The 27,951-nt window shown below is 44.5% G+C and overlaps 1 protein-coding gene across 3 annotated transcripts in view; it reads left to right on the top strand.

Annotated features, from left to right (window-relative positions):
* LOC137631147 (pineapple eye protein-like) overlaps positions 1-27,951 on the top strand; it is a 350,280-nt gene that overhangs the window by 82,483 nt on the left and 239,846 nt on the right. The window contains exon 2 of one of the 3 annotated variants that reach the window (XM_068362845.1): positions 15,056-15,117. The exons of the other annotated variants lie outside the window; for them this stretch is intronic. The gene's annotated coding sequence lies outside the window, so the exon portion shown is untranslated. The remainder of the gene's footprint in view (positions 1-15,055; positions 15,118-27,951) is intronic. 3 annotated transcript variants of the gene reach the window in all.

The following is a 27,951-nucleotide window of genomic DNA, read 5'->3' as shown; positions in this document are numbered from 1 at the left end:
GGGTCTGCCAATATAGTTAAGGGGACGGCGGCAGTCTTGCCGCCTCCTCTCAACAAGGGAGACACAGAGTTCCAGTGCCGGTGCCATCCTAGGTGGCAGAAGAATGTCTATTCCTCAGCCTAATGTCTGCGAGCACAGGACTAGACTTCTAGACCATTGGGAGAAGGTGGCGGTATTGTACAACCACTTCAAGTGCGGCCTAGGGAGGTCTAGCCTCCTATGCCGGCAGCTAGTCCGGCAGGGGAATGACTATTCACCCTGCCGGCCGGCCGCCGGCAAAAGACTACATACTCTGAGGTTCTGACTGAAACCCAAAGCCTGCTATCTGCAGGCCAAGGGAAGAGACAGAAAACGCTAGCCCAATCAAGCCGGAGTGTCTACTCGATGGTAAGACTAGGCTAGAGTTGTAGCCTAAGGCTGCACTAAGAGGGAAGAAGGGATTACCCTTATATCTCCACTGGAGATTAGTATCGGTTTATATAATAATTCTAGGAGATATCTATCTCCACCTGAATGATAAAACGTTACACATGTATGAAAGTACAGTGAACCCTCGCTACTTCGCGGTTCGACAATCGCGGATTCACCACTTCGCGGGGTTTTTCCATAACCCATATATATATACATATCGCGGATTTTCCGGAAAATTCGAAAATACCGCGAAATCTGAAGACCCCCAAATACGATATTTTGTTACCTGTAATTCCATTAATACTGTAATTAGTAATATCTGCTCTTACTGATTGTTCATTGCATTACATATGATATATAATTCAGCACAGAAAGAAATAAAACACGAAAAGAGAATGTGATCATACGATAATTCAGTACGTAGTAAAATTAAATCGAACATGAAACGCAAATCAGATGCAGTCATACCATATTAGAATGGTGTGTACTGTAATGGATGTGCTTCTTTTCCATGAATCTTTTGTATGTATACGTACGTAGTACAGTACTGCATCCAATAATATTCTTTGTTGCAAAAATCACATTTCGAATAAGCGTACGAGAGAGAGAGAGAGAGAGAGAGAGAGAGAGAGAGAGAGAGAGGCGTAAAATAGCGTACGTAAATTTTTATTATTATTGTTATTATTATTATTATTGTTGTTGTTGTTAATAAAATTATTGTTATTATTATTATCATTATTATTATTATTATTACTGTACAGTATTATTATCATTATTTATTATTATTACGGTATTGTACTTAATCTACGTACGTTCAGTATGCGCGGGGCATCTTCTATGAGTAGGTAACCAACGCATCATAGTACTGTAAGACGGGTTGTGATTGGTTCAAGCGCTGATAGATGACGAATCAGAACTCAAGTTTTGTTATCTAGCCTGTGATTGGTGTTTTGCCCGCATCTTCTACCCGCAGCATCAAAGTTCTCGCGGGGCTGGATCGTTCACTCTCTGTTACCGCGTATCGCTGAGTAGACGTTCTTAAGTTTGTGAAGTTTAATCTGTGCTGTGTGCGACCTTTTTAAGTTGAACTTTTTGTTACAGTACTGTACGTAAATCCTACTGTAATGGCTCCCAAGCGTTCTGCTTCTCTTAAGGCTGGTAGTGAGCCTAAACGCCACCGAAGGATGATGACGATAGCTGAGAAGGTTACGCTTCTCGACATGTTAAAAGATGGTAGAAGTTACGCGGCCGCCGGCCGCCATTTTGGCATCAACGAATCCACCGTTCGCTATATCAAAAAGGACGAGGCGAACATTAGAAAGACGGCTGCAATCACCTTTAGCAGATCAGCGAAGCGAGTCGTTACAACGCGTAATAAAACGATCGTACGCATGGAAGGTGCTTTAGCTGTGTGGATTGCCGACTGCCGGAAGAAGAACATAGCGTTGGATACGAACACCATCCAAACAAAGGCTTTGAGTTTTTATGAGAATTTTGCTGCAAAGGAACCTAAAGACGACAACGGCAACCATGCTGAAGATGATGATGATGCAGATGATCCTCAACCAGGGACATCCACTGATTCCCAGCCTCAGAAACGTTTTTCCGCAAGCAAAGGATGGTTCGCGAAGTTTCAGAAAAGCTTCGCCCTGAAAAGCGTTTCCCTGCATGGGGAGTCTGCTTCCGCTGACACTGCCGCTGCTGAAACTTACGTGAACCAGACGTTCAAGAATATTATCGCCGAAGGTGGATACAAGCCGGAACAAGTCTTTAATATGGATGAGACTGGCTTGTTTTGGAAGAGAATGCCGTTGCGAACTTTCCTGTTCAAAGAGGAAGCCAAAGCCTCTGGCTTTAAGGCATTCAAGGATCGCGTTACCCTCGTGATGTGTGGCAATGCTGCTGGATTTTTGTTAAAGCCGGGGCTTATTTATAAGTCGAAAAATCCTCGCGCTTTGTAAAATAAAAATAAGAATCTCCTTCCCGTGTACTGGATGCATAATCAAAAAGCATGGATTACGAAGATGCTGACCTCCAACTGGTTCCACCAGTGTTTTATTCCGCAAGTCAGCAAATATCTCGTAGAGAAGGGCTTGCCATTCAAGATCCTTCTCCTTATGGATAACGCTGGTGGACACGCAACTGACCTGTCGCATGAGGGCATTCAGGTTGAGTTCCTGCCACCCAACACCACGTCATTAATTCAACCGATGGACCAGGGGGTTATCAGGGCGTTCAAGGCCCTCTACACGAAGAATACCTTGGCGGACCTCGTTGCGTGTGTGGATGCTGCCCAAGATGACGAGGATGAAGATTTCAACTTGAAGGCGTACTGGCGGCAGTACACCATAGCCACGTGCCTGCAGAATATTCAGAAGGCACTTCAAGAGATGAAACCTGCAACCGTGAATGCGAGCTGGAAGAAGTTGTGGCCCGATATTGTTTACGACGACAAGGGATTTACTCCGTCGGAAATCCAACACTCTGCAATACGGAAATCTGTGCAGTTGGCTGCCATAATTGGAGGTGACGGGTTTGGCGACATGACGACTGAAGACGTCGACGAGTTGTTGGACTGCCATTCCCAGCCCTTAACTGACGCAGACCTCGAAGACCTGACGAAATCGGCAAGTGAGGAAGAGAGTAATACCCAGGAAGAGACCCAAGAAAATGTCGAAGAAACGGGCTTAACATTAGAACAGCTTGCCAAGTTCTGCAACCATATCAAGGAGGCGAAAGAAATGTTACAAGAGTGGGACGAGGATATGGTTCGGTCTATGCAATTCTCCAACAAGGTCGATGACATCATGACTCCCTACAGGATGCTCTTAGAGCGAAAAAAGAAGCAGCGGCAGCAACTTCCGATCACAATGTTTTTCCAGCCTCGCAAAAAAGAGCCAGTTCCTCCTGCTAGTACGCCTTCGGAAGAAATTGAAGAAGTTGAAGAGGTGTCCCAGGAAAAGACACCTCCGTCTGAAGAGACGTAAAATACTATCATTGACTGCACAGTAGAACACATCATCAGCTTCATCATCATCATTTCTACTGTGCAGCAAATTCATCGCCATCACCATTCAAGTTTTTCTTCAACTTCTTTCGTGGTGAGTACAGTAACAATCTTTATTTTTTACTTTAATATTCTTACTGCCTGTTTTATAGTTTAGTAATGTACGTACTGTATGCATTAAGTTAAAGGGAAGGTTTTAAAAGTCTACATGTTGTAACCTATCATATTTTTTTTGTTTAAAATTTACATTTACGTACGTAAAACAATCTCTCTCTCTCTCTCTCTCTCTCTCTCTCTCTCTCTCTCTCTCTCTCTCTCTCTCTCTCTCTCTCTCTCTCTCTCTCTCTCTCTCGTAAATTGTTTTCCTGCTTTGCTACGTACAATACTGTATAATTTATATTTGTAAGGTAACATATTTTGTAAATGCTTTTACTGTAAATACTGTATGTACTGTATCATTATTTATCACTATCATCATGCGCGTTAAATGCCTTGTTTGTTCTGAGCGTGGTTGTTTACTGAGCGTACACGCCGTCGTTTCAGGCGGCGTCATAAAGAAAAAGATTTCATTTGGAAGTCCTAAGAAAAATACGTAAACTAAAACATTGGTAATAAAAAAATCAACATACAGTACTGTATAATCAATATAATCGATGCAAAAACTAACCTATACATATATGTGTACACTAAATGAGTTTGTTTCTTCATTATGATCAGAGATGAACGTAAACAAAACATTGGTTGCCATTTTTTATCGTGCTTTTTAGGTGTTTAGGAAACGCATGATATAAAATCGCCTTTAATATTTGTGCCTGTTTTAGTTTAGGGTGCTGTAGTACATGCATTAAGTGTTCTGTACATTAAAGGGTGGTTTGTTAACAGTACTACGTACAAGGGAAGGTTTTAAAAGTCCGAATATACATGTTAAAATAATAGGTAAATATGATGTCACTACTTCGCGGATTTTCACCTATCGCGCCCGCGTCTGGAACCTATCTACCGCGATAAACGAGGGTTCACTGTATACTAAAGCCACCAGGCTAATAGCCTAGCAGCGGGTGAGATTCGACTACCTTAATCGCCGAAACACTCTCTTATACGATCGCAGAAGAAAAGGAATACTGTATACTGTATATGCATTCAAAATATCTTACACGTATAAATTGCCTAAATAGCTTCATTTTAAATATAAAACTTACCCGCTGGTTATATAATGGCTAAAGTCCCTGACGCCTCGGCAGGAAATTCAAAATCTCGTACACGGCTTAGCGCAGATATGCCAGGTGTACCTCAGCGCCCTCGCGGTACAACAGTTAGAACTATACTCAACTAATTCAGATTTTCTCTGCCGTCATAGCTGGCTGTACTATTGGAAATTCTCTCGTTTTCTTACTCTGTTTGGACGTTATTTGGTGATGTATTCAAGTTTTTGAGTTTTGGCTTTCGCATATTTGTTTTATTTGATCTGTGATCACATATTTATAACTTGAAAGGTAGGGTTAGAAGGTTTTTCAACCTATTTTAAACCTCACGAAAGCATAGGGGCGAAATGTAAACATTTCGGCCATTGATGACGTCACAGCCTCTTCCGTAGGCTAAAAGTCTGTCTTGCTTTTTACAAAGAATATAAGTGAATATGCTTTTAGAGTATTAAGTTATAAATTAAATTAAAATAATTATTGTTCCGTAATTGAAATACAAACCACGCTATTTACATGGGGTAATTACTTCGGCGTAGCTGAATGACGAGCCATAAGAATTTTAACGAGGGTTTACTACCCCTCCGCTAGTTAGCGGGGGGGTAGGGAGAGCTACCCCTCCCCCCTCACACACACACAGTGCGAACTCCACTTTACTTTTGGCTCGGATGGCGAACGGATGTCTCCGCTCCCATCCTCGCTTGACGGCCATTAATGTTTTGTCATTTTAACTTACCTTTTCTTATACTTAATATATTTAAACATTATTGATGTTTATATATATTCTTGTGTATAGAATATAGTAAGTTTCCTTTTCAGTGTTTGTGCGGTGTGTGTTGTGTACGTGCACGAGAGTGATCGCCGGCTTAGTCCTAGGCCACCACGATTCTCTTCTTGGTCACGGCCGTTCACTCCTAGGCCACCATGGTTGCCTTCGTGGAGTATGGCCCCTCTCTCGAGGTCATTCACCTCCTACTCCGTACTACGTCTTCTACGATAGCTTCTCGGGCCGAGTCGCTATTTCGTTTTTATTTGTCTCGATTATTTTTATGAAATCTAATTGTATTTTTTTAACTTTTCAGCTCAGGGAACACGTCCCTTCGGTGGTCTGTGATTCTTGGAACATTCAAAGTCAGTTACATAATTATGGTTGTTATAATTCTGTTTTGTTAAGTTTATTGTCCTCCCCCCTCGCCCGTGCATGTCAGTGGGGGAGGAGGGCACATACCTACTTTCATTCTTATGTTTTACTTTCCCTCGGGGTTTCTCTTCGAGTTTCACCCGGGGGAATTTCTGTCAAATAATTATTCATTTTTATTTTCCAGTTTACGATGCTGTTTCTTCGCGCCTGTAGTGTGCCTTCGAAGCAGAGCTGTCCTGTTTATGCCTGGGGAGTCTGCTGTCGCCGTCATCTCTCTAGGACATCGTCAGGGGTGTTCCCTTCTTTTAGAAGTTTCCCCGTGACTACTGTCGGCTCTTCAGTGCATCCTAGAACATTAAGGAGGTTTGCCTCCAGGTTAGTTAGTTAACTTCCCTTCTTACCTTTTTTCCTGGTCCTTAGGCGGTTATGCTCTTGGGGCTGAGCGACCTCCCTTGTAACTTGCTCAAGGGGCTGAGCGGTTGCAAGGCCGGACCATGGTACTAGCGACTATGTTCTCGGGGCTGAGCGGTCGCTTCTGTAGCTACGCTCAAGGGGCTGAGCAGCTGCAAGATCAGTCTTGACCTCTCTCGTTCGCGAGGGAGGCCGCACTAAGGGCTCCTCTTCGGAGGATTGCTCTTTTTTTTCTCTTCTACGAAGTGTCTCCTCCCGTTCGCGTGAGAGGACACTCATAGAGACTCCTCTCCGGAGGATTGTTCCTATTTACGTCAGCTGATCTTACGGCCCTTGGGGGCTCCATCACCAGTCTCTTCTATGAAGTGCTCACCTCTCTCGTTCGCGAGGGAGGCCACTCATAGAGACTCCTCTTCGGAGGATTGTTCCTGTTGAAACAGCTTGCTGTTCAGTCACTAACACTTCGGTGTTTAGTGACAGGGAAACTTCGGTTTCTCTTTTCCCCTGATCCTTCGGGGTCTCGGAACTTTAGTTACGCAGATCCCTCGGGCTCTCGTAACTTTAGTCACTACTACACTTCGGTGATTAGTGACTGGGAAACTTCGGGTTCTCATTGCGCTGACCCTTCGGGGTCTCGCAACTCAACCCCTCGGGGCCTTGCTACTCAGGCTACGTTAGACCCTTGGTCTCTCGTGCCCTCAGTGGACCTGCTGACCTGCCGTATCCGTTCCTGGCTGATGCGCTTTGGGCGCCCACGCTCCCCGTTATCCAATGGGCTCCTTTCCCTCCGGGGCAGGAGAGGCTTTCTCACATCGTGAGTAAGTCCCTTAAGCGCCAGGTATCCCCTGCGCGCCAACGTCCCCTTGCGTGCTAGCGCTCGGCTGCTGTTCCTGAGACTGCCTTGCAGAGACATCCTGTTCCAGAGGCCGCTACCAACGTTCCCTGCGCATTAGCGCACATCGTTGGAGTTCCCAAGATAGTGCACAGGCGCTCACCAGCGGTTCAGCCTGCGGTGTCTCCAAGTCTCTTCTACGAAGGACACCTCTCCCGTTCGCGGGAGAGGTCCCTCACAGAGACCACTCTTCGGAGTGTTTAGCAGTACAGTACTTCCAGTTGATCGTCGGCTCTCTGAAGCAGACCTGCCTTGGTCCTCTTTGGGGAATACCCTCCCTTTTAGGGACACATCCCAGTTCCTGATCTACGAGTTAGGTAATCCTTCAACCTAGCGCGCGCGCGCGCTCTTTCCGACGATTTTCTGTTGCGTTCTAGACGCACAAGGGCCGACGATCTTCTCTGGCGCGTAAGCGCCGAAGATTGTCCGCGCGCGATCTTCAAGGCTGAACCGCACGCGATCGTCGAAGATCGTTAGCCGACGATCTTCTGATACACGCTAGGCGCACAAGCGCCGACGATCTTCATAACGCGCGTAAGCGCCGAATATCGTTCCGCGTGCGGGATGGCTTCCCACGCACGATCATCGAGGTTCGTCCGCGCGCAGGATTGTTGCCCTCACGCGATCATCGCGGATCATCCGCGCGCGGTTTCCCGCTCATCCACGCGTGGGATGGTTGCCCGCGGGCGATCATCACGAATCGTCCGCGTGCGGTTTCTCGCGCGCGATCGTTGTAAATCGTCCGCTCACGGGCACCGAGGATTTCCCCCGCGCACGATCGCCCACTATCTTCTCTCGTGCACGAGAGCCGACGATCTTCGCACACGCGTAAGCGCCGAAGATCGTCCGCGCGTGCGTGATCGCCGATGATCGTCCGCGCGTGCGTGATCGCCGATGATCGTCTTACATAGCCGGAGATCGTACGCGCACGGGCACCAATGGTTTCCCGCTCACAATCACCGACGATCTTCTCTCGCGCTAGCGCTGAAGATCGTCCGCGTTATTTCTTCCGCTCGGGATGGTTTCACACGCTCAATCGCCGACGTTCTTCTGTCGTTCGCAAGCACCGGCGATCTTCTGTCGCCGAGATCGTCCACGCGTGGGATGGTTTCCCACGCAATCGCCCACGATCTTCTTTCGCGCGCAAGTGCCGACGATCTTCATACACGCGGAAGCGCCGAGGATCGTCTGCGCGGGCACCGATGGTTTCCCCCGCGCGATCGCTGATACGCCCACGCTCACGTGAGTATGCGTGCGCGCAAGCGTGGTTATCCTGCTACGCACGTTTTTATTCACGCGCTACCCAGAACTGTGCTTTTCGCGTGATCGGCGCACTGTTCTCCAACACAATCACGCCCGAACTACATTATGGATTCTGGCGGTCAGGCCACCTTCACGTTCCCCTCCCCCCAGCGCAGAGCAGCGCCCTCTCCGGAGGAGGGGAGGTTTCCGGACAGGTCAAAGGTCTCTTCTCCCTTCATTGCAGATTCTCTTCGGGCGAACCCTCATGTGTCAACTCCTCCAAGGGATCGAATGATCCTCTTCCCTCCAGAGGACTATCTGACAGTGCGAAGGTCGGTCAGCAACCCTGGTGGGACACCGTTGTCAGAGCGCTTACGCAGGCGATGAGCCTGTGCTTTCTGACTGGGGTCACTAATCAGTAGCACCTTCCTCCCCCACTGAAGAGGGAGAGAGGAATCCCTGACATGGTATCTCCTCCAAGGACTATCCTGTCTCTTCGCGAGTCCTTACGCAGGCTCCTATTCCTCCTCAGGCTTCCTTCCCCTCCCCTGCGGATGAGCATTGCCCATCCCCAGGAGGGTCGGAAGATCTGGTCCTCTCCCCCATCACACTAAAGGGGGAATCCCCGCCTCTTCCTGAGAAATCTTCTCTTGCGGAGGGGGAGAAAGCCTTACATCCTCCATTGCTGGAGTCCTGTTTCCCTCGTAGGAGGGAACCGAAGGCCCAGTCTTCCGCAAGGACCCGACAGGAACCAGGTGGACCCTTGGAGCATGTCTGCAAGTCTCCCCAGGAAGAGCCTCTGGGGACGGGAGACCTCGCTGCCAGTCCATCAGCAGGAGAGCTCCAGGGGTCGGAACTCGCGTTCTGGCAGGTCCTGATCCTCAGGAGGAACCTCAAGGGGACCCAGACCCAGAGATTCCTCCTCGGGAAGGGAAGGATACGGTCCGGGACCGAATCTACGCCACCCAGGAACTCCCTAGGGCCGGTGCAGCTTTGCCCTGGTCTCAGGGAATGAAGAGTGCCAGAGACAAGGCTGAGGGCCAGCTCTCAGCTTGCCTCCTTCAATAGATCCAGTCGGTAACGAGCCCCTCCCTCCTCCCTGGGTAGGGATCGGTAAGGGGACGGGCCCTCCGGGCAGAAGTCCAGACCATGTTGAAGAAGCGCTCCCTCCAAGAGGTTACCAACGGGTCCCCAGGCTTCTTCAATCGACTCCTCCCTGTGAGAAGGCGTCTGGAGGCTGGAGACCGGTCATCGACCTCTCGACACTGAACGGGTTTGTCAAACAGTCTCCGTTCAGCATGGCGACGGCAGATACGGTCAGTCTTGCGGTGAGACCACAAGACTACATGTGTACACTGGACCTGTAGGACGCGTACTTCCAATCCCGGTCCTCCCGTCTTCACGGAAGTACTTCGGATTTTGCCTGGAAGACAGATATACCAGTTCAAGGTGCTGTGCTTCGGTCTCTCCACAACACCTCAAGTGTTCGCCGAGGTGTCCATTCTGATCTCTTCATGGGCTCACAGGATCGGCATCCGTCTCTTACGTTTCCTGGGCGACTGGCTGATCCTAGCAGACTCAAAGGCAACCCTTCTTCGCCATCGGGACAAGTTCCTTGGACTTTGCCAAGGATCATGGTGGTCCTCGAGAAGTCCTCCCCGCAGCCCTCTCAGAGTCTGGTATACCTAGGTATGGTCTTTGACATCAATCTCCTGAAGCCTTCCCTTCAGACGACAGGATAGCAAGGCTGAGGAAGGTCGCGAGACCTTTCCTCACACGAGAAGAACCTCCAACCCAAACGTGGTTACGTCTCCTCGACCATTTCTCCTCCCTGGCCCATCTGGTTCCCAACAGTCGCCTCAGGATGAGTTCTCTCCAATGGCAACTCGGCGCGGTGGAGTCAGGGACACGACTCCCCGGACTCCTGGATCCCTATGGGACAACCGGAACAGACGACCCCCAATGGTAGGAAGCAGACGAGAATCTACAAAAGGGAGTGGACCTTCTCGTCCTCCCCCCAGACTTGATGCTGTTTTCGGACGCGTCAAAGAAGGGGGGGGGGGGGGGGGGCACGTTCTGAACCACGGGACCTCAGGCCTGTGGTCAGAACCAGGAAAGTGCCTTCTCTAGACCTACTAGAGATGAAGACGTGTTTCTGGCACTTCACTAGCTCCACCAAGCCTGGCGGACTACTCTGTGGATGTGAGGATCGACAACACCACAGTGATGGCTTACATGCTCAGACAGGGAGATACTTTTTCAGTACAGCCATCCCATCTTCCAGTAGAGATACCGAGATGGCCCGAGTTCCTCTTGATCACCCTAGCAGCTCGGTTTATTCCGGGCAAAGGAATGGGCTTGCCGACAGTCTGAGCAGTACAACACAGATACTAGATACCGAGTGGTCTTTGGATCCTCAAGTAGCCTACAAAGTCCTGACTCGGTGGGGGTCCCCTCTGTGGACCGGTTTGCTACAGCGCTGAACTGCAAGCTCCCGCTGTACTGCTCCCCGGTCCCGGACCCCAAGGCCCTCGGGTAAGATGCCTTCCAGCAACGGTGGGACAACATCGATGAGTTCGCCTTCACCCGTTCTGGCTGATGAGGAGAGTACTCTACAAGACCAGAGTATCGGTCAGTCTCTCAATGACCTCCATAGTTCCGCTATGGCCTCTCGCAGAATGGCTCACCAGTCCCTCTGTAACTCCTTACGGAACCTCCGAGGAAATTCCCTCCTCGTCACGGGTTACTCACACAACCACATGCCAACATCCTCCACAAAGCCATAGCTTCGCTTTGACTTCACGCCAGGAGACTATCCAGCATCTCCTCAAAGAGAGAGGATTTTCGCAACAAGTTGCGAAAAGGATGTCTGGACACCTGCGCAAGTCTTCCGCAGTAGTCTCCCAGGCGAAGGGGCGAGTTACTGTGGTCGGTGTCGTGGAGAGGGTATCCCTCCACACGATGCCACTTCCAGCAATAGCGGAGCTTCTCGTGTATTTGCGGGATGAAATGTGCCTTTCAGTTTCGGCTGTGAAAGGCTATCTCTCAGCCTTAGGTCTTGCCTTCAGGCTCAAAGGATAGACATTTCTCCCTCGCTGGAACTCTCTCTCCTCATACGAAGCCATATCCTCTCCTGCCCTCAGTCGGAAGTGAGACCTTCTCCTTGGAACGTGGTTCGAGTCCTCAAGTCTTTAAAGAGACCTTCCTACGAACCACTACGTAAGGCCCTAGATCACCACCTTACCGGGTAGACAGTGTTCCTGCTAGCCTTTTCCTCGGCCAAGCGAGTTACTTTACATGGTCTCATACGACATCACCCATTCAAGGGGATAGGGGGAGGTAACGTTCAGATTCGTTCCTGAGTTTTGTTGCCAAGACTCAGAACCCCGGAGTGCCGGACCCGCGGTTCGACTCTTTCCATGTTTCGAGTCTCCGTCCTGTAACAGATGACCCAGACCATCTCCTACCTTGCCAGTAGGGAGTCTGAGGTGGTGTCTTAAGAGAACAGCTGCAGTTCGTCCCCAGGTTCAAGCCTCGTTTGTGGACACTGGGGAAAACGAAGAGAAGGGTCACCAGGAATACCATCTCAGACTAGATTCGTAGGGTGTTACACCTGGCCTTGAATCCTGACCCTTCTCCGTCACATCACCCTAGAGCGCATGATGTCAAGGGCGTAGCTACGTCCCTGCCCTTCATGAAGTATCATTCAGTGACGCAGGTCCTGCAAGCGGGGGTGTTGAAGCGTCAGACTGCCTTCACAGCCCTTTACCTGCAAGACATGACCCATAGGAGGCTCGATACGTTTTCTATCGGCCCTGTGGTGGCTGCACAACAGCTGGTCTAAACCTCAGGCTCCTTTAATGGACAAGTAGCAGAAGGTTGAGGGCATTATTACCTGGTGTTAGTCTGCATGAATGAAAAGATCTGTCTGGCCCTTATTCTTTTCTTCATCCTCTCCTCCCTTGGAGAAAGCAGCATCCTGGGTTCTCTGCACAGCTGACTTCAAACCACTGCAGGTAGACCATGCTTCCTTGTGTTCCTAGTATTAAGTGTAATACAGTACTGTCATGTTCCCATACCCTGACGAGGTGGTATTTTGTAGGCCGCAGCAGTTTCACAACTGCTAGCGAGGAGCAGGGATTCCCTATTGTCCGAGTACTTAAACGCTCGAATATGGAATCCCCGGGCAATCCAAAGCCAGTATGGCAGGGACTTACCACCCTTCCTAAGGGTTAAGTCACTCCATATAAATAGCGTGGTTTGTATTTCAGTTACGGAACAAATGACATTCGTAGATAATTTGTATTTTTCCTAACTATACAAACTTTAGCTATTTACACATATTTGCCCGCCAGCCCTGTCCCCCAAGATAAGTCCTACCTCTAAGTAAAGTGGAGTTCGCACTGTGTGTGTGAGGGGGGAGGGGTAGCAAGCTACCCCTCCCTAACCCCCGCTAACTAGCGGAGGGGTAGTAAACCCTTGTTAAAATTCTTATGGCTCGTCATTCAGCTACGCTAAGTAATTACTCCATGTAAATACAGTAGCTAAGGTTTGTATAGTTAGGAAAAATACAAATTATCTACGAATTTGTCATTTTTGAGAAAATTTTATCCTTTTAATAATTTTCTTTAGATAATCTTCGATCTGTTTGCAAAGATTAACTAGCGTTCAGTTTATTTTTGTTACGCAGTAGTCAGTATCGTTACAATGCTACAATATATTGTAGCGATTTTATGAATAGTACTTTCTTCTTACTTCTCAAGTTTTAAGTTGTACTTTATAAAAGGAACATTTTATTTTGCAATCAATTGGTCCTTTCAGATGGGAGTGAAAGTGCTGGTCTGAGTCCTTTGTCCTGGAGTCGACTAGGTATGGCTGATGGTGATGAGGGAATTACCACCTCATGCCAACCGCAGACCTGGATATTGTACAGCATGGTGGAATCCCTTTGGCTTCACGCGTAGAGGTTATCCAGCATTACCACCCTCACACCTGGATATTTTACAGCATGGTGGAAGCCTTATGGCTTCACGTGTAGAGGTTATCCAGCATCTCCTCTCGGTGGAAGTCTTTTTGCACAAGGTTATTTTAAAGATGTCCGAACACCTCCCGGTGGGGGGGGGGGGTGGATCTTCCACCTGCATCAATAAAGTCAAAGGGGGGCATCTTCTGTTGTTGGTGTTGTGGAAGACATGTTTCTCCCTAGAGCCTCTATTTTGTTAATAGCCTATTTTTACTTACCTCCGAAAGGAAAGACTGCTCAGTATCAGTGGTGAAAGGCCAAGTCTTTAGACTGAAGGGCATTATTCTCTTTGTTAGAACTTTCTGTGCTTATACAAAGTTTTGAACAGACCTGTCCTCCAGTGGAAGGGAGACCACCACCCTGGAACATTGTCAGTGTACTGTGTTCCCAGAAAAGGGCACCGTATGAATTGTTGAGGATGGCCTCAGACAGAGGACCCTATCCTTAAGACGGTTTTTTTGCTTGCTTTAACCTCGGCTAAATTGGTTTATTAGCTGCATGTTTCTTGTATAAAGTCTCCCATTCCTGGCGATAGAGGTAGGTCTAGTTCCCCTTACCCCTGACTTTATTGTCAAAACCCAAAATCTGTCAGTTCCTGGTAACAGGTTTTCATAGCTTCAGATCGCAAGCCTTTTAGAGGTAACCAATGATCCTAAGCAGTTACTTTTGCATCCTGTGAGAATGCTGAGGTGCTGCCTCAAATGTACGCATGCAATTCTACGACACCTGCAACACCTTTTTGTCAGTTAAAAAAAAAGTGACCAGGAATATGATTTCATCATGGCGAAGGCAAGTCATTAACCAAACTCTTTCGCTACACTCACCTAGCTCCTCAGGAAAAGTTTGGGTTAGAGCACATAGTGTCAGGGTTAGCTCAACCCTAGCATTCTATAAAAATCTCTTGTGTCACAAGTACTACAGGCAGAGGTATGGAATTGTCAGAAGACGTTTACTGTCCATTACCTGCGGCATTCAATCCACTAGTCCCTAGGGTCTTATTTTGAGTATTATTCTTCTGTCTGGTCTTCAGCTAATGATTCTCATCTTAATTTGTTGGACAGGAACTTACGGTCTATTAAACTTCCTATTCCTGATCTAGATATTAATCTGGCACTGTCGTTCAATTAGTTCATTATGCTTGTTTCATAAGATTTTTTATAATTATGACCATCCTTTAAATTCAGATCTTCCCGGACAGTTCCATCCTGTTCCTAATACAGTACAGTACTACGCATGCAGTTAATTCTAAGTCAGGCCTTCTCCATCATGAGGCTGTATACTACACTGTACTCTAGAAGTTTTATTCCAGCTGTGACCAAGTTGTGGAATGATCTTCCTAATCGGGTAGTTGAATCAGTAGAACTTCAAAAGTTTAAACTTCCAGCAGACGTTTTTGTGTTGAACAGGCTGACGTAAGTTTTTATAGTTAATATATGAAATATCTGTTTTCATGCATAAGTTTATAAAATATTTTAATTGTTTATTACTTCTTGTGCAGTTTATTTCCGTATTTCCTTTCCTCATTGGGCTATTTTTCTCTGTTGGAGCCCTTTGGCTTATAGCAGCTTGATTTTCCAACCAGGGTTGTAGCTTAGCTAGTAATGATAATAATAATAATATAGCTACCTCGCCTCCTCCCACAGTTCCATTAGCATCAGATTTAGAGCAGAGATTACGTGCGAGCCTGGGATGAAAGTAAAGAATAACGGACCTTTTCCTTTCTTTTCAGTCTTCTCCTCTCTTGGGGTACATCATCGGATACTTTGCCAGCTAGTCTCAATTCTGATGCAGGTAAGCCCCACTCAGCCTGCAACAGTTTTATAATACAGTAGGGTCCCGAATTATGCGAGAATTTGGTTGATCAATGACCTCGTAAAAATGGAAAATTGTATATTTCGAAACACAACTAACAGAAATAATTCCATTGGGGCCATGGCAACCAGCAACTTGCCTATTCAAACGTGTTTATACCCATTTCCAATACTTTCTATGTACTATACTATATTTTTTTATAATATTAGATTGTTCTTGTAAATAAATCAAACATTTAATATACTTTAAAGTTCTAATCAACTTGAAAAAGGGTTAAAATTACAACCAGGATGGGTGTAAACACTGTATATTTCCCATCATAACACGACCCAAAATACAGACAAATTTTAATGTGTGTCATATCTTGTATAAGACAACTGGTGAAGAGCAAAACCATCGCTCTATAGACTAGCTTTTTTTGTATCATTGAAAATCCAGAATTATCAAAATAAAGGCGATTTTATATCATGCGTTTCCTGAACACGTCTAAAAGCACAATAAAAAACGACAACCAATGTTTTGTTTACGTTTATCTCTGATCATAACGAAGAAACAGACGCATTTACACATCTGTGTATAGGTTAGTTTTTGCATCGACAGCAATCTTACCAAGTATTGATTATATGTTGATTTTGTTATTACCAATGTTCTACTGAATTTTTCTTAGAACTTCCAAATAAATGAAATGAATGCCATTTATATAATCCTTTTCTTTATGACACCGCCTGAAACGGAAACCTTACGTTCGTTTATGATCTTCGATCATATTAAACAAACGAAGGCATTAAACGCATGATCAAAGTGATAAATAATCATATTAAAAGCTTTCAGTAAATATGTTATTACAAATATTACTTACTGTATCTATATAAATTCCTACATACGTAGCAAAGCAGGAAAACTTTTTGTTTTTTTTTTGGCGTGTAATCAACAATAACAAACTGCCGCTAATGACAATGATAATTTACAATAATTCTAAAATGTTACGAAAGATGATTGCCCATTCCATATCCAAAATTCTTTTCCTAACTTCAGTTATAAGTCAACTTGTACCCACCTCAATTATGGAACCGTCAGAAAAAAAGTAAAAAGAAGAAAGTATGTGGCCGGGTTCTAAAGTCATCGAACGATTAAGTTACCGCTATAACGCTCGACGTGACAGAGATAGTGCGAGTATGGAGAAAGTATGGAAAATTGAATCATGATTTATTTTTAATATAATTAATATTTTGTGAAGCCACAAATTGAGAGAGAGAGAGAGATTTTAATTTTTTGATTGATTGATTGTAATCGAATGACGTGTACCTCCTGAAGCGAGGAATTGATCACCACAACTAACAATAGTCATGTTAATTTCATTCTTAAACTAAGGTTTTATTTCTTACAGAGAGAGATTTTTTATAATTATACCGTGTACTATACAAAACCAATCTTTGCAAATCAAATGTATACAGTACTGTTTAAAATATGATAAGATATTGCCGACTCGTTACCGAAGTTTAGGCTATTCACTGCAGATAAACGCCCGAAGGGAAAAATAAAGATTTTATATATACTGTACTAAACAAAAATAATGCTTTAATATGCCATCATTAACACTACCATTAAAATTATCGAAAGGTTGGAGAAGGATAAAGATTGACGAGAACGTAACCACAATTCTATTTACATTTTGTCAGGTGGACTCACATAGTTAACAGTTGATTTCATTGTTGATGTGGAATTTTATCCTTAAATAGGCTATTTATTATGAAATTACGTCAATAAAATGTAATGAATTATATTGTTTTGTAACATTTATTATAAATAACCGTATTTAGGGCTACTGTACCAATAAAAAGATAATAGATTTGATACATTTTGTAGTGCTTGACTAGCAGACTTTGAACAGCTTCGCAGATACAGAAAATGTATTTTTAAAAAATAGCGATCGCATAAGAGGGGAATCGTATAATTCGAACACGCATAATTCGGGACCGTACTGTACATTATAGAAATGTCATTCCCCACATTTGTTACGAGGGGGAATGTGTAGTAACCAGGCAAACCTATTACTATATACAGTATATGCCAAATGGGTGAATGAAGTAAATTCATCATGAGACATAGCTTTATTGGTTGGAGCAGGACAAACCCATTAACATATGCCTTAAAGTAACAAAGAGGCTATCAGCTCAAGTGTCTTTGTTGCATGGGCTATAAACCTGCTGGTATAACAACACTGGTGCACGAGGTGTGAGGAACCTAAACTCTTGCAACCTACAAAGTCCAAGTTTAGAAATCCAATAATTGGTTTCTAGCCAGTTGGAAGAGGGACTTCCTCCCACCTAAGGATGAGTTTCCTATGTAAAGGACGAAGTTTAGTAGCGTATTTGTATAAGAACAAATGACAAATTTGGAGATAATTTGTATTTGTTCTTTAACTGAAATACAAACCATGCTATTTAATATGGGTAATTACTTTCGACGTAGCTGAAATGACGAGCCATTAGAATTTTAACGAGGGTTTACTACCCCACCGCTAGTTAGCGGGGGTAAGGAGGGGTAGCTTGCTTCCCCCCCTCACACTCTTGTGCTGAGCTCACTTTGCTATCGGCTCGGGTGTTAGACGGACGTGTCCCCTATCACCCTCGCCTACACTGACAGCCATTAATCTTTGTTTGCTTTTTCTTTTTGACAGAGTGTTTGGAAGTTGGCCTCTGCGATGCGGAAGTGTCCCGGCTTACCTGACCGCCCCTGTGGGACTTATTTGTCGGCGCTCGACACAGATCCACACACCTTATGTCCTTTTTGTAGGGGCCAACGGTGTGATAGAGATAAAGTATGTGGTGAGTGGAGGGAGTGGTCTACCTCCCAGTGGGAGAGGTTTTCCCGGTGCCTGAAGAAGAAGTCTAAACGGGATATTTCTCCTTCAAGGGCTTCCTTGAAGAGAGAAAATCCCAAGGACTCTTCTTCTGTAGCCCAAACCTTCTCCGGAGCTCTCACTCGTTTGGCTTCTTCCGAGAGGTCGGTGAGTGGTAGCGTAGGCCGCATTTCTGTTGACCGATCTCGGGGTTTGGGAGAGGGAGTTGCCTCCCATAGCGAGGCAGCTACTCCTCCTCCCCCGGGGGAGGATTTAAATGTTTCTAATGTTGCTAATGATGATTTGTTACAGCTTTGGGCTTCCTTGGGGCTTCAGGGCTCGCCCTCCAAAGAAGCCCTGTTTGACATAATCAGGTTAGGGGCAGCTGTCAATCAGTCGCCGATGTTAGCAGAGGTTGATCCTCTGTCTATCGTCGACGTTGTTGTGGCAGAGGCTTCTGACGAGTTATCTCAAATCTCTGCTCCTGTTGCTGATGTAGCTGAAGGCTTAGTTCCCCCACCGAACATCCTTCGAGGGAGGAGCTAAGTCCAACGGTCTCTCCTGCAGGTGATTCTCCCCCTCGGGAAGTTCACTGACAGAGACTCCTCTTCGGAGGACTGCCGACGGTCTACCTGCTACCCCCAGAAGGCGTATAAGGCGTAAGGCCCGCCTTCCCCTCCGCCGTAGAGGCCTTCCTTCACCTCACAAGGGTGTTAGGAGGCACCTCTTCGGCACGTCTTCGCCGCAGTCCGCCGCAGAGGAACCTCGTCGCTGTTCACCTGCCCTTCCAGCTACATCCCTGGACCTGTCCGCTGATTGTTAGCGATCTTCTACTCCTGCCAGACCTGCTGACCTGCTGTCGCCCTTCCTAGCTGCCGATGCGCTGTGGGCGCCCACGCATCCTGTGATCAAGCAGGCCACGGTCCCTTCGGGGCAAAAGGGACATGCTCACATTGTGGCAAAGTCCCTTAAGCGCCAGGTATCCCCTGCGCGCAAGTGCTCTACAGCTGCTGACCCGGAGACAACGCACCAGCGAGCACCTGTTCCTGAGACTTCGCGCCAGTGCTCACCTGCGCACCATCGATCTCCTGTGCGCCAGCGCTCTCCTGCTCGCCAGCGTGCCACTGCGCGCCCACGATCTCCTACGCGTCAGCGCTCGCCTGCGCACCAATGTTCTCCTGTGCGTCAGCGCTCGCCTGCGCACCAACGTTCTCCTGTGCGTCAGCGCTCGCCTGCGCACCAACGTTCTCCTGTGCGTCAGCGCTCGCCTGCGCACCAACGTTCTCCTGTGCGCCCACGATCTAAGGATCTGGGAGCAGAAGGGAAGATCTCATATGCGCCAGCAGACACCGACGTGCCATTAGACCCCTCCGGCTCGCCAGCATTCTCCTACGCACCATCGCCTGCAGTCACCAACGCACGCAACGCCCGTTCGCCCACTGCAGATGTGCGCCCTCTTGCACGCATATTTCCCCTGCGCGCGCGCCCAACACTATCACCCTCACGGGCTCTTAGAGATCCTACGCGTGCAATCGCCTCCGCACGCGCGAACGCTTGTTCAACCTACTGCGCTCCCTCGACATTCTTCAGAACGAGCGCCTGTGTGCCATCGATCACCTACGCGCCCACGTGCTCCTTCCCTTTTGGACAAAGATTTCCCGTCCTCAGGGGATTCTCGTGAGGTGAGGCGTTCTCCCAACGCACCAATGGGAGAAACCCCACCTAGCGTAGAGAAATCTTCTTGGGTAGGGGTGGAGAAGAGCCTCCCTTCATCGCTGTTGGAGTCCTGTATCCCTCCCAGGAGGGAGTCGAAGGACTCTAAGGCTCTCCCTAAATCGTCCTCGAGGAGGAGACCAGAGCCAGCCAAACCCGCGGAGAACGTCCACGAGTCCCCCCAAGAAGAGCCTTTGGGGACAGGAGACTTCACTGCCAGCCCTACAGGAGGAGAGCTACAGGAGTCGGAACATGCATTCTGGCAAGTTCTGACTCTGATGAGGAATCTCAATGGGTTCTCGGATCCTGAGATTCCCCCTCGAGAGGGCAAGGACGAAGTCCTGGACCGAGTCTTCGGCACTCAGAAACCCCCTAAGGCCAGCGCGGCTTTGCCTTGGTCCCAAGGGGTCAAGAGTGCCAGAGATAAGGTTGAAGGCCAGCTCTCCGAGCTTGCCTCCTCTAGCCGTTCCAGGGCCGGGAACAAACTCCTCCCGCCTCCTCGTGTCCATCAGAGGAGGTACTTTGAGATCATGGAGGAGTCTTGTTTAGCTCTTCCGTTACACCACTCTGTGGAAGAACTTACCAGGGGAGTCCCTCTAGAGAGACTCTCCAACCAGCAAGTGTCTTTCTCGGCCTTGGAGATCCTCAGTCAGGAGAAGGTAGCGAACTGTGCCTTGCAGGCAACTTCATGGGTGCATATCTGGCTAGGGTCTCTCGCCATCCTGTTATGATCCGAGGACCTATCCAAGGAGAGTACCAGGAAGGCCTTGGAGACCTTCCTTCTATCAGGCACTCGTACCATCGAGTTTCTAGCCCACTAAGTCTCGAACTTGTGGGCTAATTTCATCTTGAAGCGTTGAGATGCGAAGATCCCCAGCACCGAGGTCAGCAGGCTCAGACATTCCTCCATCTTGGGAAGGAATTTGTTTGAGCCTAAAGACGTGGAACAGGCAGCTGAGAGGTGGAGGAAGTCCAACCAGGACTCTCTCCAGCATAGGGCTCTTACATCAGTTCATTACAAAGGGATGCAAAAGTTTGTGTCTTGACTAAATTGCGTAGATGCCATACTGAGGAAAATTTGATAACATACAAAAAGTGTAGAGCACAGCTCGATCGTACCATGAAAGAAGCTTGGCGCCAATCTTGGGCATCTTTTGTTTCTCCAGGCAACAGTAGAACACAACCATATTCTGTATGGAGGAAAATGAAAGAGATTGCAGGCGAATACCCCAAACCCACCACCAGTGTTGAAGGTGAACGGTCAGTATGTGTCTGAAGCAAGTGATGTTAGTAATGCCCTGGCTGACCATTTCTCAATTGTATCATGCAAGTGTGAAGCAGCTCCTGGTCACCAGTAAAAGAGCATTGAAGAAGAAAAAAAATTTAGATTTTGCAACAGGAAGGGAAGAGGCTTATAATTCTCATTTTACTGAAAGAGTTTCCGCTTGTAATGATACAGCCCCTGTATCTAATGGAATTTCATATGCAATGATTAGTCATGTACCTGTTAATACAAAGTTATTTATTTTAAGTATTATTAATAGAATATGGCAGGATCATAATTATCCAAGTATTTGGGAACTAGCCATTATTTTAGCCTTTTTAAAACCGGGTAAGGATAAGTTTTTAGCTGCAAAATATCGACTAATTGCATTGACATCTTGCTTATGTAAGATCATGGAGAAGATGGTAAATGCAAGACTGATGTGGTACCTGGAAAAGAAAGGTATTTTACTACCTAACTAATGTGGATTCAGAAAAATGCACTCCTCAACTTATGTGTTGATACAACTTGAGTCCTCTATTTTTGAAGCCTTTGCTTCCAAACAGCACCATGTAACAGTTTTTTTTTTTTTTTTACCTTGAAAAGGCATATGATACTGCATACTGCATGGAGATATGGAATACTTAAAACCATTCATGAATTGGGATTAAGGTGAGAGCTACCACTGTTAATTCAATTATTTCTTTCACATAGAGTTTTTCAAGTTAGAGGGGAGGAAACTTTATCAGAGATTAAATGTCAGGAAGGAGGAGTGTCCGTGGTAGTGTGCCGAGTGTAACCCTATTCACAATAGCAATTAATGGGATATCTTCAGTCATTCCCCAAGATATTCTCTCAACACTTTGTGGAGGATCTCTCCATTTAATTTGCTAGAGCTAGAATGGCAATGGTTGAGAATAAACTATAACTTGCAATTGAAAGAATTATTCAGCGGGCTGATATAAATGGGTTTTAAGTATTCAACTAGCAAAATTACTATTGTCCATATCTGTCGTATCCGGGGAGTACATCCAGACCTGGATATATACATGAAAGGTCAACTGTTTTCATGTGTAGGGGAAGCTAAATTTTTAGGATTAATTTTTGATTGTAGGTTAACATGGGTTTCACACTTAAGGGAGTGTCCGCCGTGGTATTTTGACATACTAAGTTTCAGAAATCGAAAATTGTTTTACTGCTTCTATGTATGCATAAACATATACAGAAGTTTCAGCCAATTAATTTTTACAAATAATGAAGATATAGCGGTCTTTAAATGATGTTGTTATTCTTACTGCGTCGTCTGCATGACTTAGTTTGACAGAATCGTCTTTGTGTGCTTATTTTTGCATATACTGTATATAACGATTTTTTCACTTATGTTTCGAAATCTTGTACGTCTGGCAGAAATGGAAGGCATTGGTAGAGGGTAGGTGAACGAAAACTACGAGAATAGCAGCCAGTGTTTCCAAAGACGTATAGAAGTTATAATGCATGTGTTTGTTTACTTGCAGTTCGTATGTACATTGTGTTTTCACAATGTCCTGGGAACTTTATAGCAAGGCCAATGTTATTTAAGGTCGTAAAAAGAACAAAAAGTAAACGTAGAACACGTAAAAGAACCGAGAAGAGAGGGAAAAATGAATAAGATTAAACAGGCTAACTAAAACACTGGCAACAATGAGAGATCGCTAGCAACTCGTGACATCCTTACGCCAAGTGTAATAGAGTTTAAATACCTTGTTTATGGTGAGCTTATGTAGGAATAAACAATAAAAGTTATAATAATGTTATCTTGATTTCTTTAAGAAAAGAAGCGAAAATTTGTTGCAAATCTTTGGGAGCTCATAACTCAAACACACACTTGGGTACATTTTTTATGCTTATTTATTGTTCGATTTCAGAGAGAAAGATATCATTGACAAGACGAATAAAAATCCCACAATTTTGTGTGACGGAAATTTGTTTTTCCTCTTCACTTTTTTTTCACTATTATTTTGCGTCTAGACGGGAAAAAATGAAAATTCATAAATAAAAAGGAAAATCAAAATTCCGTCACAGAATTGTTCGGTTTATAAAGAAGTTTTTATGGTATAAGGTTAATACAATTGGTGTCATATTAGTGGAGGAAAATGTACCTAAATTTGTTTTTTTAAATTATGATTTTTGCTAATAAATCGAAGTTTTTGATCCAATGACTTGAAATTTTTATATGATGAAGGTATTATATTTGTCTAAAACATATATTGAAATGATGTATTTTGGATAAATAGAAAAAAAATGGCGTACATGGCGGACGGTCCCCTTAAAGGCGTTAAAAGCTAAATGGCTTGAGGCTCTGAATCTTTTAAAAGTATTGTCCCATACATCATGGGAGGCAGACCATAAAACTTTTTAAAATTATACAAGGCCTTAATTTTTTCAAATATTAGTTATGCGTGTGAAATATACTCCTCAGCCGTCCCAAGCTGATTAAAGATATTAGATTCAATACATCATGCTGGTATCAGATTGTCCACAGGAGCGTTAAGAACCTCACCTATCCCAAGTTTACTTTTGAATGCTGGAGAGTGACCTGTAGACTATTACCAAATGTTTTCTATTATTCGCTATTTGTTTAGGTTGCAAAGACACCCCAATTCTCTAGCCTTTTAGACTGCAAGCCTTGTAAGGAACTCAACATACTTTGAGTTGCACCCAAAACCTCCTCAACTTTATGGCTTTCCAGGGAAACAATTATTAAACAGTCTTTATATAATTAGAAATAAGGTGCTTCCATGTAAGATATCATCAACCCTTCCATGGAAATTACCAGAGATATCTTTAAAAAAAAAAAACTTGACTGAATTAGAAATTAAGTCTCTTTTTATGGAACATGTTGAACATACGGAGTCAACTTTTATATATACCGATGGCTCCAAATCTGATGCTGGCATTGGATTCGGATTATATAGTTGTTCTTTTAACTGTAGATGTGCACTTCCTCCAATATCTTCCATGTTTACTGCTAAAATATATGGCATACTAACTGCTATTGAGAAAATAGTTAAAAGAGGAGGGTAATTTTACCATTTATAGTGATTCAAGGAGTTTCCTTCAAGCTTTAGGTGGTTTTAATTCTAGTAACTCTTTAGTTTTAAAGATTTTAGAGTGGCTTTTAATTATTGTCCTGAAAGGTATAACAGTTCTATTTTGCTGGGTTCCGGCACACGTAGGTGTGTGTAGAAATGAAGAGGCAGATTCACGGGCAAAGAGTGCTGCAGCCGAGTTGCTACCAAGAAGGGATACCAGCAATAAGAATTTTATTTATAACAATTGGCAACAGCATTGAATAGTTTAACTGAAAATAAGATGAGAGAAATTGTGATTGTTATATCCCCTTGGAGATATAATGGGATGCCCTGAAAATGGGAGACTACTCTTTGCTGTCTCTGCATTGTTCACACTCGGATGACACATGATTTTCTGCTGGCTGGCCAACACCAACCATATTGCGACGACTGTTTGATAACCTTGACAGTGAGGCATTTGTTGACTGAATGCCTCACTTATAGCACAGAAAGAAATAGATATCTGTTTAAGGCTTCGGGTGAAGATGGCATGTTCATCCTTGCCAAGATCCTTGGACATGATGTGTTGTACAATGCTTGTGGCATTTTTAAATTATGTCAGAAACAGGTCTTCTTAATGCTATTTAAATTCTATAACATATTTATTTTTATGGTTTTAATTGAATATTCTTTTAATCTATTGATAATAAACGATATGACCTTCAATGTCAGGATGCCTGAGAATATCAAATCAATCAATCAATATCAGCCATCCCGAAGATGGCTTGGACCTTTTTGGCGAAACTATTCTCAATGGTTTGGTCTTTGGAATCCTAGGGATCCAATGATTGGGGTTGGACTGGGTTTTTGACCGGAAGCCTAGTATTACAGATATAGGGAGGATGATTCCATAGTTTCTTGGTCTCGGTCCTAACAGGCGGGTTCAGCTTACACCTGTGCTCTATATCTGTTTTTGTGCTATTCTTTGGGTAGGGTATGGGGTGGACCATCTGGGAAGTACACTCTCATTGTGCCAAAAGTGGAGAATGCAAATTTCCTTTCTGACATATGATGCCTCAATATTCACGAGCAGGTGAACCTAACCAATCAACCCTTGACCCTTGCTTTATGGAGTTTTCAAATAACGAACCCCCATCCTTTGGATATGCTTACTCTTCCCCGGCACTGCTTGCGACCTCTGCTAATTCAAGTAAGGAAAATTCTGTTGATGACCTTGGAACTAAAGACGACGACTCCACTGATGTTAAAAAATCTAGTAATTTGGGTAACACGAGGGATCTGCGAATCCTTCTTGTTGCCCAAATTCCATTAGCGACAAACTATGATGATATATATAGAGCATTTGTATTGATGAATGAAATAAGGATGAGACTTAGAGATAAAAATGGGACTCACATATATCTTTTGATAGTCATGACGAAGTGTTTGATGCTATTTGTAATATTAGTAATATTAAAATTAATAACTAGAACATCATGAAAGCTCTTTGTGTTAGGGTCCCAAAGGAATTGGATGTATACAAACCTGCTGATTGGTTTGAAAAAGACGTAAATATACCCATGCCTTCACAGAGAAAGCCGAAACCGCCATTGGGGCTTGTAGATGAACCTAAAGGGATAATAGGGAATTATTTTAAAATATGTAAGTTGATTCAGAAAAAAAGTATGAACTATTGCACCTGATGTTATATCTCAATTTGGGAAAAAATAGTTATCTCATCTATACCAAATCCTCGACACAGTCTGCAATACTATCTAACTTACAGACAAGTAGTGATGAAATTACATTAGAAATGAAGCCTCTTCTAAATTATAGTTTTGGAAGCTGAGTGGTCTTTAATTAAGACCTGTACAAATTTACAGAGGATGAGATACTTCCCATGTGTCCACTAAATGTATGGAAAGTGCATAAGGTTCCTGGAACATCGATGATTATACTTACTTTCCAGGATGCTGAAGTACCTTTCCATATTGCTATTGAAAATGAAAGGATTAAAGTTTGTCCTTTCAAGCAAAAGTCTCTGCAATGCTTTGTTTTAAATTTAGACACCCATCTAAAATTAGCAAAAATGAAAAATGTGTGGTATTTTCTCCAAATCTTATCATGGAGACTACACTTGAGGCCTTGTGTTTAAACTGCAATTTAATCATAAATCGACTGATAGGAGATGCAAACTGTATAATTTGGAGAAAGTTCCCCTTAACAAATCAAGATTAGAATACGTAAGTGGGACATACAAAAAGACTGCTAAATAAATCAACAAGCTATGCAAAGGCCTTAAAATCAAAAGGAAATTTACAACAGGAGACATCAAACCCATCTAGCACTGCCAGTAATTCTAAGAAAAGAAATACATCATCTAATAATAAAGTGCTGTATGACAAGGTAAGCATATTGACTTCTGATGCTCTGTCAAGGTATATTTAAACTGGGGCATTGCCCATTTCCGTGCAGTTTTCGTACCCTATTACCAACACTAAACAATAGCACTGACCCCTCTCAGGCCATGTCCTTACCTGATTTGATGGAGATTCTACCTGAAACCAAGTAACCAGGTGCACCTGTAGTGGGGAAGGTGCAAAAAACTGGTAGATCATAACCTATTAACCGGAAAAGAGAGACCCCCATCTCTCTCGCCCCCCTTCCATAAGAAATATCAAAGTTATGATGTTTTGTCTGTTGATGTTTCTGATCAACTGGAAGTCATTTTAAATAAATCAGAAATTCTAGCTGAGGTCCACCATCCCCCTCAACAAGTAGATCAAAAAGACAAAAAGAATGTCTTAAATGCAAAACCCAATCTATCAAGACCCTCTGATAAAACCACCTGGAAATAGTGTTAGATAGAAAAATGCTAATGGAAAAACATCATCCAAGAGGATTACCAAAATATAAACCATTGCTTTTTTCCTCCATTTTGTAATGGAATTGTTATGGTTTAAGGACCAAATATGAAGAACTTAAGATCCTCATTCATGAGCATTCCCCCATAATTATTTGTCTACAGGAGAGCAGACTTGATAATAATACTCCTTGTCCCCCCGAATATATTAGTTATGGGACACCACATGATCACCGTGTCGGGAGCTATGGCAGAAGTCTCATATACTTTCGTCCAGATATTCCCAAAATATCTTTGTCTATTCGTATGCCTCTGCATGCAATTGTTGTACAGATTGAATATAGAGGGAAAATATACAATTTGTTCTCTGTATTTGCCTTAGTAGAGGTGATTGAACAACTCCCTCAACTTTTTGTTTTACTTGGAAATTTGAATGGTAGACATCCTTTGTGGGGTGATGTTTTAGCAAACATGAGGGGAAGTATCATATCATCAATTGTGGAAAACGAAGATGGGGTACTCCTTAATACAGGAGAACCCACACACTTTTATGTCCAGACAGATACCTTGTCATGTACTGTATTGACCTATCAATCATAAGCTCTAATTGCCTTCTCGATTTCGATTGGAGGACATTAGATGATTGGCATAGTAGTGATCGTGCACCAATCATTATAAATACCAACAATGGTCCACCTTTACAGAGATCGCCACGATGGAATCTTGCCAAGGCGAACTGGGATAAATTTTGTGAGCTAAGCGAAATTGAAGGGGATGCTGAACAGTTTGAAAATGTTGATGATGCCATAGACTTACTGAATGGAACTCTCCATACAGCAGAAATCAATTTGGTTCGCAAAACAACAGGGTTATTCAAATGACGACCAGTCTCTTGGTGGTCTTTAGGACTAACTGCCCTGCACAGAGCCACAAAAAGATCTCTTAACTCGATTGCACTGACACAGTATTGAGGAAAATTCAATTATAAACAAGAAATGGAGAGCAAAGTTCCGTCGTACCATGAAAGAAGCTAGGCGGCAGTCATGGGTGTCTTTTGTTTTCTCCATTAACAGTAGAATTC

This window comes from Palaemon carinicauda, chromosome 39 (genome assembly GCF_036898095.1).
Source record: "Palaemon carinicauda isolate YSFRI2023 chromosome 39, ASM3689809v2, whole genome shotgun sequence".
NCBI lineage: Eukaryota > Metazoa > Arthropoda > Malacostraca > Decapoda > Palaemonidae > Palaemon > Palaemon carinicauda.
Note: the sequence above shows the minus strand (reverse complement) of the source record. Positions and strands in the feature narration are given on the sequence as shown.